The 12,939-nt window shown below is 44.8% G+C and overlaps 1 non-coding gene across 1 annotated transcript; it reads right to left on the bottom strand.

Annotated features, from left to right (window-relative positions):
- Positions 1–10,956: 10,956 nt before the first annotated feature.
- Positions 10,957–11,031, bottom strand: TRNAP-UGG. Its single transcript has one exon. It is a non-coding gene; the product is annotated as a tRNA-Pro (tRNA).
- Positions 11,032–12,939: the final 1,908 nt, after the last annotated feature.

Here is a 12,939-nt window from a genome sequence, read left to right as displayed (position 1 = left end):
AAAAGGCATAGACACATAACAGAAGGTTCCAAAGGGAGTAATGAAAGTTGTCTTCTCCTGGTCCTTAACTGCCATTTTGATCTAATGATAACCAGAGTAAGCATCCAGAAAACTCAAATGCTCACAACCCACCGTAGCATCAATAATATGATCAATACGAGGGAGAGAAAAAGGGTCAGCTGGACAGGCCTTGTTGAGGTCTATATAATCCACACACATCCGCCAAGTGCCATTCTTTCTAAGCACCAGCACAGGGTTAGCCAACCACTCAGGATGAAGAACTTCAACAATAAACCCAGCCGCCAAGAGCCGGGCCACCTCTTCTCCAATGGCCTCGCGTCTCTCTTCATTAAAACGATGAAGGAATTTCTTAACCGGTTTAAACTTCGAATCAACATTAAGAGTGTGCTCAGCAAGTTCCCCCGGTACAACTGGCATGTCAGAAGGTTTCCATGCAAAGATGTCCCGGTTCTCACGGATGAACTCGATGAGCATGCTTTCCTATTTTGGATCCATATTAGCAATGATATTGAATTGCTTGTATGAGTCGCCAGGAACAAAATCAACTAGCTTAGTGTCATCTGCCGGCTTAAACTTCAACAGAGGATCATGCTCTGTGGTTGGTTTCTTCAAAGGTGTCATATCTGTCGGGTCAACATTATCTTAGTAAAACTTCAACTCCTCTGTTACACAAACAGACTCAGCATAAGCAGCACCACCTTCTTCACATTCCAAGGCTATCTTCCTGTTGTTGTGTACAGTGATGGTGCCCTTATGACCCAGCATCTTAAGCTGCAGATAAACATAACAAGGCCTTGCCATAAACTTGGCATAAGCCGGCCGCCCAAACAAGGCATGATAAGGGCTTCTGATCTTAGCCACCTCAAAGGTCAATGTCTCAGCTCTGGAATCATGATCATCACTGAAAGCCACTTCCAAAGCTATCTTGCCCACTGGATACACCGACTTACTAGGCACCACACCATGAAAAACAATATTAGTTGGCTTAAGATCCTTATCAGTCAAACTCATACGACGAAAAGTATCATAGTAAAGGATATTGATGTTGCTGCCTCCATCCATGAGTACTTTAGTGAACTTGTACCCTCCAACCTGGGGTGCAACAACCAAAGCTAATTGACCCGGATTGTCAACTCGGGGCGGGTGATCCTCGCGACTCCATACAATTGGGTGCTCAGACCACCGCAAGCAGCAAGGGACCGTCGGCTCAACTGTGTTCACCGCCCTTTTACGAACCTCCTGGTACCGTTTGCATAAACTCGTGGTGAACACATGATACTGACCACTGTTGAGCTGCTTCGGGTTACTCTGATAACCAAACTGCTGCTGGTTCCCTTGACCAGATTACTGACTGAAACCGCCTTAATTACCTTGACCCTGAAAACCGGAACTTGAACCGCCACCTCCATAGCCAGGTCCATGTGAGCCGGAACCTGGCCCGCCATGCGGGCCATTACCATTATTGTGGCCCTGGTTAAGGCTATAATCCCTGTATTCCTTCATGATAAAGCAATCTTTCCACATATGGGTAGCCGTCTTATCTGGGGTACTATGCTTCGGGCAAGGCTGATTCATCACCGCCTCAATATTAAACTTTGGCACGCCAAGCCAGGGTGGGAACACCTTCCCCTTACGACGCTGATTACCGTTCTGGGCATTGGTATTAGCCACAAAGTCTGAACTGCCGTCAGCCTTGCACTTGCCATTATTACCCTGACCCCACCGTATGGTGTTGCAGCCCCTTTCCATTGCTATTCTTCTTCCCCTTTCTAGTTTTATCCTCATCAGACTCTGGATCCTTAGTACTACCTAAGTTGGCGTATTTAATGAGAGCCGCCATGAGCTCCCCCATATCATTACAGTGGCGCTTAAGCCGCCCCAGCTTCTGCTTGAGAGGAAGAAAACGACAATTCTTTTTTAACATGAGGATAGCCGAGACGACATTAATATTGTCTGAGGAATGAATGATGGTCGAGATCCGGCGCACCCAGTTGGTCCTTGACTCACCCTCACCCTGGACACAAGTATCTAAGTCAAGAATCGACATGGGTTGCTTGCATGTATCCTTAAAATTCTGAATGAAACGGGACTTCAATTCTGCCCATGAACCAATGGAGTTAGGGGGTAGTCCCTTCAACCAGTTACGGGCCGGCCCATCCAACATCATGGTGAAATATTTAGCACATGCAGCATCACTAACATCCAACATCTCCATAGCCATCTCATAGCTCTCAATCCAAGCTTCTGGGGGTTGATCCATCATGTAGTTAGGCACCTTACGGGGGCCCTTGAAATCCTTAGGCAAGCGCTCGTTGCATAGAGCCGGCACTAAACATGGCACGCCCAAAGATCTAGAGGTCACTCCTGCCCCCACAAACGTTGACGGATAAGCTGGAGGTTGCTGTTGAGCCGCTAGCTGAGCCACCAGCTCGGCCTCGCACTGCGCCCTGCCCTGGTCCATCTACACATCATTGCCAATGCGCAGCGGGTCATGCTCGCGAGGCTGGTTACGGTGTTGTTCACCGCTCGAAACTGTCGGTGAGTCAATGTGCCTGCTATAACTCCAGCTTGGACGAGGGGTTGAGTGAATCCGTTCACAGCTATATGAATAAGCCGCCTATTGAGCCACGACTGTCTGAAGAAGCTCTCTAGCCCTCCGTGTCTCTGTCGCAGCCGGAGACTCGCCTTCAACTGGGAGAGCCGCCAATCGTGTGGACGCAGCAATCATATTATCCAGAGGGTTAGAATAATGACCCGATGGTGTCAGAACATGTTGAGGTGGAGTCATATCCAAACGAGGTGGATCCGTTGTACGCGGCTGAACCGGCGCTCCGGTCATGGGCTCCTCAACCGCCCGGTTCATTGTAGGAAGGTCACTGGTCCCTGCCCCAGGTGTGTTGAAGAGGTTTCTCGCATCGTAATTCGGAGGTAAGCGACTCTGGTGCCTCCTCATAATGGCATTTGAAGCGTTTTGATCCAAGGTAAGCCGGAAAGACTCGGCATGAATCCGTTGTGCCTGAGCATCCAAAGCAGCTCGTTCCGCCACCATCCTAGCATTCTCAGCCGCCAGCTCTTCCCTTGCCTGAGCTATCTCATCTCGTAGCTTTGCGACATCCACCTTATGTTGTTCTTGAGTGTCCGGGGTCACCTCTGTCCCCATCAAAGTTGCCAAAGCATCCAGCAGTTCGGTCAGAAGCTGAGCCGGCGGGCACGCAGAGCCACCAGCCCCAGCTACTGTCCTGCCTGTTGATACATTGAATCGGACTCACCGGTTGACGACTCACTATCAGAGTAGATGGTCGTCTCACCACCAGACACGGATCCTTCCTCAAGTTCTGCCCCATGGATGAAACCTACGAAGGCATGCTTCGCAGCGGCTTGATCCTTGGCAGGTCGCGCACGCTGAGCCATCTCGACGATGTCGGTGCAGGTGTCCGGCTCAGGGCCTGATTCGCCGATCTTGCTAATGAAGACATGGATTCGCCAAAGGGGACCCGGTACCCATACTGGATTGAGCCGGCCTAGGGCCCCAGCCAGCGTCGTCAATGTAGAGCTTATCGCGGCAACTCTTGGTCATCTGGCCCATGGCGTATCCCTTGATCCCTGCAAAGTTGCCCTTCAAGAACTCGAAACCACTGTGCGCTGGCCCCATTGTGGGCGCCAACTATCATGGACTTAACACGGCAAATGTCCTAGCAAAAGGACTTAGGTGTGGAGCCATCGCGATGTAGTTAGCTTGAAGGGGTTAAATGGGACACAGGACACAGAGAGTTTACCCAAGTTCGGCCCCTCTTAACGACGTAAAAGCCTACTCCTCCTTTAGATGGTATTGCTTGGGTTTCGATTACTAGGGAGCGAATACGCTTGACCTAGTTCTCGACTTGTTGTTTCTTGAGTTAACTCGCCGCCGGGTCACCCCTTTATATACACAGGCCAATGCCCGACGGCTTACAGAGTCCCGGCCGGCTCATACACAATGTGTCCGTTCCGGTGACTAATTAAGCTTGCCTTACAATACAAGTTACATATATGGCGGTTCATCCTCTTGGGCCTCAAGTCGTCTCCGGGTCTTAGGCCCTTAATGGGCTTCCTTCATGACCCGCCATCTTCATATTTAAGTCGTTCGTGGTATGACCCGATCCCTGTGTGGGTTATACCTAATAGTTATATCCCCAACACCACGTCTTCAACAATTGTTGCAATTACGGTCATGACTAGAAGTTCTTTTCTCATCGTAGGATCTTGACTTGGAGCTTCTATCTTCGCTTTGACTCTTGTAGAATTTGTTGAAGTTCTTCACCATTAGACTTATTTCCTCATTGGGGACTAGCTTGTCACTTGATGTTGTAGGAGCATCACTTGAGGCTTTGTATGCACCACTTGACTTGTTGTGAAGTCCCTCCTTATCCTTGAGTGACATCTCATGAGCGACAATTCTTTGACTTTCGTGGGCTTGAGATCTTTGTAATTGGGCATCATTTGGATCAATGTGCACACAATATCATATTTTCCATCCAAAGATCTAAGGATCTTCTTGATGATGAACTTGTTGGTCATCTCTTCACTTCATAAGCCAGTAATCTCATTTGTGATGGGAGCAAGCCTAGAGTACATTTCAGCGACTTTTTCACCATCCTTCATCTTGAACTTCTCAAGTTGACTTTGAAGCACGTCCAACTTGGATTCCTTGATGGACTCGGTACCTTCGTGCATATCAACCAAAGTATCCCTAATTTCCTTTGCATTCTCAAGACGGCTAATTTTTCTGAACTCCTCGGGACACAAACTGTTGAAGAGAATATCACAATCTTGAGCATTGTATTGCAACATATTCAATTCTTCCGCGATCGCTTCATGATCCAGTTCTCTACCATCCTCAAAGAATTCACCTTGCAAGCCAATACGAACAACAGCCCAAACGGCGGGGTTATGACCAAGAATATGCATTTTCATCTTATGATTCCAACTAGCAAAATTTGTACAATCAAAGTATGGACCTCTACGATTATAATTACCCTCACTAGATGCCATGCTCTCCTAGGTTGTGAAACCAAGGCTATGGAAACCAAAGCAATGGAAACCAAGGCTACAGAGACCAAAGCTCTAATACCACTCATAGGATCAAAAGTATGTCTAGAGGGGGTGATTAGACTACTTGACCAAATAAAGCCTAACCTTTTCCCAATTTTAGTTGTAGGCGTATTTTAGAAATTATAGCAAGTCAAGCAACACCATATACATGCAATTCTAAGAGTATAGCAGCAGAAAGTAAGACATTGCAAATGTAAGTAAAGGAGGGGTTTCGAGAAGGCAAACTTAATGGGGACATGGTGATTTTTGGCGTGGTTCTACTAGGTGGTGCTATCGTACGTCCACATTGATGGAGACTTCAACCCACGAAGGGTAAGATCTACACGAGTCCACGGAGGGCTCCACCCATGAAGGGTCCACGAAGAAGCAACCTTGTCTATCCCACCATGGCCATCGTCCACGAAGAACTTGCCTCACTTGGGTAGATCTTCACGAAGTAGGCGATCTCCTTGCCCTTACAAACTTCTTGGTTCAACTCCACATCATGTAGGAGGCTCCCAAGTGACACCTAACCAATTCAGGAGACACTACTCTCCAAAAGGTAATAGATGGTGTGATGATGATGAACTCCTTGCTCTTGTGCTTCAAATGATAGTCTACCCAACACTCATGTAGCGACCAGACCTCAAACAGTCTGATCTCTGTGCTCCGGTGTCATCCCTGGATCAGTAATGCTGACACCACACAGTACTCGGAGGATTATAACAGAGTAGCAATCACACACTTATTACATCGAGTGTCTCAAAAGAGAACTTATTACAATAAATATGGCTTAAGGCCATCTAAATACGATAACAGCGGAAGGCTTGGAAGATAAGTGAGTCCATCAACTCCAACGGCATCACTGATTATAGAACCATGACCTAAAAACTCCTTAATCGTCGTCTGAAAAGTCTGCAACATTAACGTTGCAGCCCGAAACGGGTCAGCACATGGAATATGCTGGCAATGTAACACATAGAGAGTAATGGAATGAAACAGCTATACTATATGCATATTTGGCTGGTGGAAAGCTCTATGGTTACAATTTTGCGTAAAGCCAATTTTTCCCTACTTCAAAGGAATAAAATTTATTTATCTATCATGGTAGTTGTTAAACATTGAGAATGGTTGACAGCATTCTCAATCCCAATTAAGCATCATCATTAAACAAAACCCAACAAAATTAATTTAGAGTAACATGTTGAGATTCACATGAAAATCCAGGTACTAGATACTCAAGATGTCCATAACCGGGGACATGGCTAATCATGATTAGTTTATTACACTCTGCAGAGGTTTGCGCACTTTTCCCCACAAGACACGATCGCCTCCGTTTGGTTTCTCGCACTACAAGGTGTTTGAGAAGACGGATGACCGAGACATAGTCTTTCAGAAGCGCTAGCACCTTACGATCGGGTAGACCGTACCACCTACATCCCCTACATCTGCTAGTCTACCACTGTAAGAGTTTGCACAACTTAGTTAACTATGCTAGAGCCCATAATAGCTTGTGGCTGCACACGGACGTTTCTAGCATGAATAATTTCATGATCACTTTGAGCCTGGGTGGCGGTCCGAAAGAAAACAGGCAAGTCCTGGAATACCCAGGTGCCTCAATCCACCCAGATGTGTGTTTAAGTTGCCACCTTAGATAAACCATTAATTAACCAAACTCACATCTGTCATGGATTTCACTCACCCAATCCACGTCTACTAGCATAGCATGGCATAATAAGCAAACGTAGAAGTAACTCCCAAAGGTTTGATAATAAACAGGTAATAGGTACTACCTCAACTACTTCCCATCCCACAATTTAATTAGATCCTAATCATGCAATGTGTGAGGATTGATCTAATGCAATAAAACTGGGTAGTAGGAAAGGTATGATCAAAGTGTTACTTGCCTTGCTGATGATCCGGGAAACCTAGCGATTCGAAGTAACAAGCGGCGCACTCCGGGTATTCTATCGCAGACAAACAAATAAGCATACAATAAGTACTTATCTAATGCACAGGTAAAACTCAAATAAGAGATCTAACCAGAAGGTTCAACTTAAGAACTCCGGTTGGCAAAAGAATCAAATCGAACGAAGCAACGAACAACAAACGGCGAAAGAAAACAACTTTCTTTCTAGTAATCTGGATCTAGGGCAAATTTTACAGTAGCAAAATCTTGTTTAAGTTGGTTAAACGGATAGAGGGTTTCGAGACGAAACTCTAGACGCTTGAATCACCTGATTCCGGTAAACGAGCGAAAAGTTAAACTAAAACGAAAATCGGATCAGGAATCGCGATCAGAAAAATCGCGGATTTAATCCGAGAAAAAGAAAAACGACGAACGCCGAATTTTTTTCTCTTTTTTTCGGCAACGGAAAACGAGGCGCGACGAACCTCGGGCGGCGGGATCGTCGGCGGCGGCGCTCCGGCGGCGCCGCGATCGAGGGGGGCTGATGGGCTGGGGCCGGGCGGCGCTATTTAAAGGCTGCCCCCGGGCGGTGTCCCGCTCGGGTACGGCCCGAAGTCGGTTCGTTTTTTTAATTATTCCGCTCGGAAGAAAAATAAAAAGAAATACTAAACGGACTCCAAAAATTCCGAAATAAATTTGCACGGGCTTCTAAAATCAAGCCGCTCAAGGTGAACATTTATTTGGGACCTAAATGCAATTTTGGAAAATGCACATTTTTGCTAAATTCAAATAAAACAACGAAAAACTCGAAATAAAATCTTATTTGATTTTATTATTAAATCCTCAATATTTCTTTATTTTGGGAAAGTCATTTTATTTCCTCTCTCATATTTTTGTAATAGAAATAATTGATGATAAAATAAATAAAATCAAATGATCCTATTCTCAAAATTTGAGAAAACTCAAATATGAAAATAACGAAATCCCCAACTCTCCCCGTGGGTCATTGAGTTGCGTAGAATTTCTAGGATCAACCAAAATGCAAAATAAAATATGATATGCATGATGCTCTAATGTATAACATTCCAAATTGAAAATTTGGGATGTTACAAACCTACCTCCCTTAAGATGAATCTCGCCCTCGGGATTCGGGTTGGCTAGAAAATAGGTGAGGGTGGTCTTTGAGCAAATCTTCCTCTCGCTCCCAGGTGGCTTCATCCTCCATGTGGTGGCTCCACTGAACTTTGCAAAACTTGATAACCTTGCTGCGAGTAACTCGGTTGGCAAACTCGAGGATCTTAATTGGTTTCTCCTCGTAGGTCAAATCGTTATCCAACTGAATAGTTTCCAAGGGCACTGTGTCTCTCAATGGTATGTCAGCCATCTCCGCGTGACATTTCTTTAACTGAGAAACATGGAACACATCATGTACTCCTGACAATCCTTCGGGCAATTCCAACTTGTAGGCCACTTCTCCCATACGCTCCAAAACTCGATATGGTCCTACAAATCGTGGCGCTAACTTCCCTTTAACTCCAAAACGCTTTGTTCCCCGAAGTGGAGATACTCGAATATAAGCTCTGTCTCCGACTTCGTAAACTGTCTCCTTGCGTTTAGAATCCGCATAACTCTTCTGTCTGGACTGGGCTACCTTGAGCCTATCGTGAATCAACTTCACCTTCTGTTCAGACTCTTTAATCAAGTCAGGTCCAAACAACTGGCGGTCTCCAACTTCGTCCCATGACAACGGTGTCCTGCACCTCCTTCCGTACAAAGCTTCGAAAGGGGCCATCTTTAAACTGGTTTGGTAACTGTTGTTGTAAGAGAACTCTGCATATGGCAAATTATCGTCCCAACTAGATCCATAATCTAGCGCACAAGCTCTCAGCATATCCTCCAAAATCTGATTGACTCTCTCGGTCTGTCCATCTGTCTGTGGATGAAAATTTGTACTGAATTCTAGCCTAGTACCCAAAGTTTTGTGCAATTGCTTCCAGAACTTTGAGGTAAACTGGATTCCTCTATCCGATACGATACTGCTTGGAACTCCATGCAGACATAGGATCCTGGTCATGTATATCTTTGCCAACTTAGCACTGGTAGAAGTGGTCTTTACAGGGATGAAATGAGCTACTTTCGTCGATCGTTCAACTACAACCCAAATCGAGTCATAGCCTGAACGAGTCCTGGGTAATCCTATGATAAAATCCATGCCTAGCTTATCCCACTTCCATTCGGGTATCAGCAATGGTTGTAACAATCCTGTTGGCTTCTGATGCTCTGTCTTTACTCTCTGGCATACATCACAAACTGCTACATACTCCGCAATATCCTTCTTCATTCCGGTCCACCAGAAAATATCCTCCAAATCCAAATACATTTTGGTATTTCCTGGGTGAATTGAATATGGTGAATCGTGTGCCTCTTGCAGTATCAACTTCCTGATCTCCGGGTCATTGGGCACGTAAACACGGTCTTCAAACCATAGGGTGTCGTGCTCATCCTCACGAAATCCTTTAGCTTTTCCTTTGCTCAATTTCTCCTTTATAGCGGCAATCTCTTTGTCAGCTTTCTAAGCTTTCCTGATTTTATCCATCAAGGTTGACTGAATCTCCAATGATGCTACATAGCCTCTCGGAACTATTTCCAAACATAGTTCACGAAGATTTTCTGCTAACTCCTTGGGTTTTTCTCCCGTCATTAATGTATTGACATGGCTCTTACGGCTTAATGCGTCTTCTACTACATTAGCCTTTCCAGGATGATAATGCAATTTCATATCATAATCCTTGATAAGCTCCAACCATCTCCTTTGTCTAAGATTTAACTCCTTCTGCGTGAAAATGTACTTCAAACTCTTATGATCCGTGTACACCTCACAATGATTTCCAATGAGAAAATTTCTCCATGTTTTCAATGCATGCACTACGGCTGCTAACTCCAAATCATGCGTGGCATAATTCAACTCATGAGGTTTCAGTTGTCTTGAGGCATATGAAACAACTCTCCCTTCCTGCATAAGCACTGCTCCAAGTCCTTGACGTGAAGCGTCGCAATACACCTCATAATCCTTGGTCGGGTCTGGCAAAATCAACACTGGTGAGGTAACCAAACGTTTCTTCAACTCCTGGAAACTAGCCTCACATTCCTCTATCCATATGAACTTGGTATCTTTCTTCAACAACTCGGTCATAGGCTTCACAATCTTTGGGAAATTCTCAATAAATCTCCGGTAGTATCCTGCGAGTCCAAGAAAACTCCGGATCTCTCCAACTGTTGTTGGGGCTTCCCACTTGGTCACGGTTTCAACTTTAGCGGGATCTACTGCTATACCTTCTCCAGATATAACATGTCCGAGGAATCCTACTTCCTTCAACCAAAACTCACATTTGCTGAACTTGGCATATAATTGATGTTCTCTGAGCTTTCCAAGTACTAAACGCAAATGCTCCTTATGTTCCTCTTCATTCTTCGAATAAACTAGGATATCATCAATGAACACTACGACGAACTTATCCAAAAACTCCATAAACACTTTGTTCATCATGTTCATAAAATAGGCAGGTGCGTTAGTCAGACCAAATGACATAACGGTATACTCATACAGCCCATACCTAGTGGTAAAAGCTATCTTCGGAATATCCTGTTCTCGAATCTTCAACTGGTGGTATCCTGATCACAGATCGATCTTGGAAAATACCTTAGCTCCTTGCAATCGATCACACAGATCATTGATCATCGGTAGTGGGTACTTGTTCTTGATCGTTACTTCATTCAATCCTCGATAATCTACAACCATCCTTAACGATCCATCCTTCTTCTCCACTATAAGTACTGGCGATCCCCAAGGCGAAGAACTTGGGCGAATATATCCCTTATCCAGTAAATCCTTAATCTGCTTCTTAATTTCCACCAAATCCTTTGCTGCACTTCGGCCCCATTGTGTGAATACCACATCAAGGTGACAGGATTCGAACCTATGGCCCTCTGTACCCAAAACAGATGCGCTGACCAGACTGCGCTACACCTCGTCTCCCTGGCATCCTATATGGTCTCTTTGATATTGGACCTGTGCCTGGCAATAGCTCAATCAAAAACTCAATATCTCAATCCGGTGGCATGCCTGGCAACTCCTCTGGAAATACATCAGGGAAATCCCTTACCACTGGTACTTCCTCCTGCACAACTCCTGTTAGGCAATTTACTTGAGTCCTTTTTGGCACATGCCGGGATACATACTTGATCCTTCTCCCTTCTGGGGTGGTAAGCAAAATTGACTTACTAGCACACTCAATATTCCCTTCAACTTTGATAACCAATCCATGCCTAATATCACATCCAATCCTTGAGATTCCAATACTATTAGGTCTGAGGGAAAAACATAGTTACCAATCCTTAATGGTAACCGATCACACCATAGACTAGCCACATATTCTGCTCCAGGCGAGGTTACTAACATGGGTGACCTAAGGGCTTGGGTTGGTAGGTTATACTTATCCATACTACCTTTTCTACTACCCAGTTTTATTGCATTAGATCAATCCTCACACATTGCATGATTAGGAGCTAATTAAATTGTGGGATGGGAAGTAGATGAGGTAGTACCTATTACCTGTTTATTATCAAACCTTTGGGAGTTACTTCTACGTTTTCTTATTATGCCATGCTATGCTAGTAGACGTGGATTGGGTGAGTGAAATCCATGACAAATGTGAGATTGTTCATTACTGGTTTATCTAAGGTGGCAACTTAAACACACATCTGGGTGGATTGAGGCACCTGGGTATGACTTGCCTGTTTTCTTTTGGACCGCCACCCAGGCTCAAAGGGATCATGAGACTATTCATACTAGAAACTTCCGTGTGCAGCCACAAGCTATTATGGGCTCTAGCATAGTTGACTAAGTTGTGCGAACTCTAACAGTGGTAGACTAGCAGATGTAGGGGATGTAGGTGGTATGGTCTACCCGATCGTAAGGTGCTAGCGCTTCTGAAAGACTATGTCTCGGTCATCCGTCTTCTCAAACACCTTGTACTGCGAGAAACCAAACGGAGGCGATCGAGTCTTGTGGGGAAAAGTGCGCAAACCTCTGCAGAGTGTAATAAACTAATCATGGTTAGCCGTGTCCCCGGTTATGGACATCTTGAGTATCTAGTACCTTGGATTATCATGTGAATCTCAACATGTTACTCTAAATTAATTTTGTTGGGTTATGTTTAATGATGATGCTTAATTGGGATTGAGAATGCTATCAACCATTCTCAATGTTTAACAACCACCTTGATAGTAATTAAATTTATTCCTTTGAAGTAGGGAAAAATTGGCTTTACGCAAAACTGTAACCATAGAGCTTTCCACCAGCCAAATATGCATATAGTATAGCTGTTTCATTCCATTACTCTCTATGTGTTACCTTGCCAGCATATTCCATGTGCTGACCCGTTTCGGGCTGCAACGTTAATGTTGCAGACTTTTCAGATGACGATTAAGGAGTTTTTAGGTCGTGGTTCTATACTCAGTGATGCCGTTGGATTGATGGACTCACTTATCTTCCAAGCCTTCCGCTGTTATCGTTATTAGATGGCCTTAAGCCATATTTATTGTAATAAGTTCTCTATGAGACACTCGATGTAATAAGTGTGTGATTGCTACTCTGCTATAAATCCTCCGAGTACTGTGTGGTGTCAGCATTACTGATCCAGGGATGACACCGGAGCACAGAGATCAGACTTTTTGAGGTCTGGTCGCTACAAGAGATGGTATCATAGCACACGCTGACTGTAGGACACGACCACTAAGCTAGAGACCTAGATCACTATTCACTCTCTTCTCTTCTGACCTCTCATATTTTCTACTCTTCAGGATGGCAGATGCAAGGAACAAGTTCACGCAACTAGATGAAGATACACCCTTTGGACGCCACTTGAAGGAAGTCACTA

This window comes from Triticum urartu, chromosome 7 (genome assembly GCF_003073215.2).
Source record: "Triticum urartu cultivar G1812 chromosome 7, Tu2.1, whole genome shotgun sequence".
NCBI lineage: Eukaryota > Viridiplantae > Streptophyta > Magnoliopsida > Poales > Poaceae > Triticum > Triticum urartu.
This window is presented reverse-complemented; position numbering and strand designations above follow the sequence as displayed.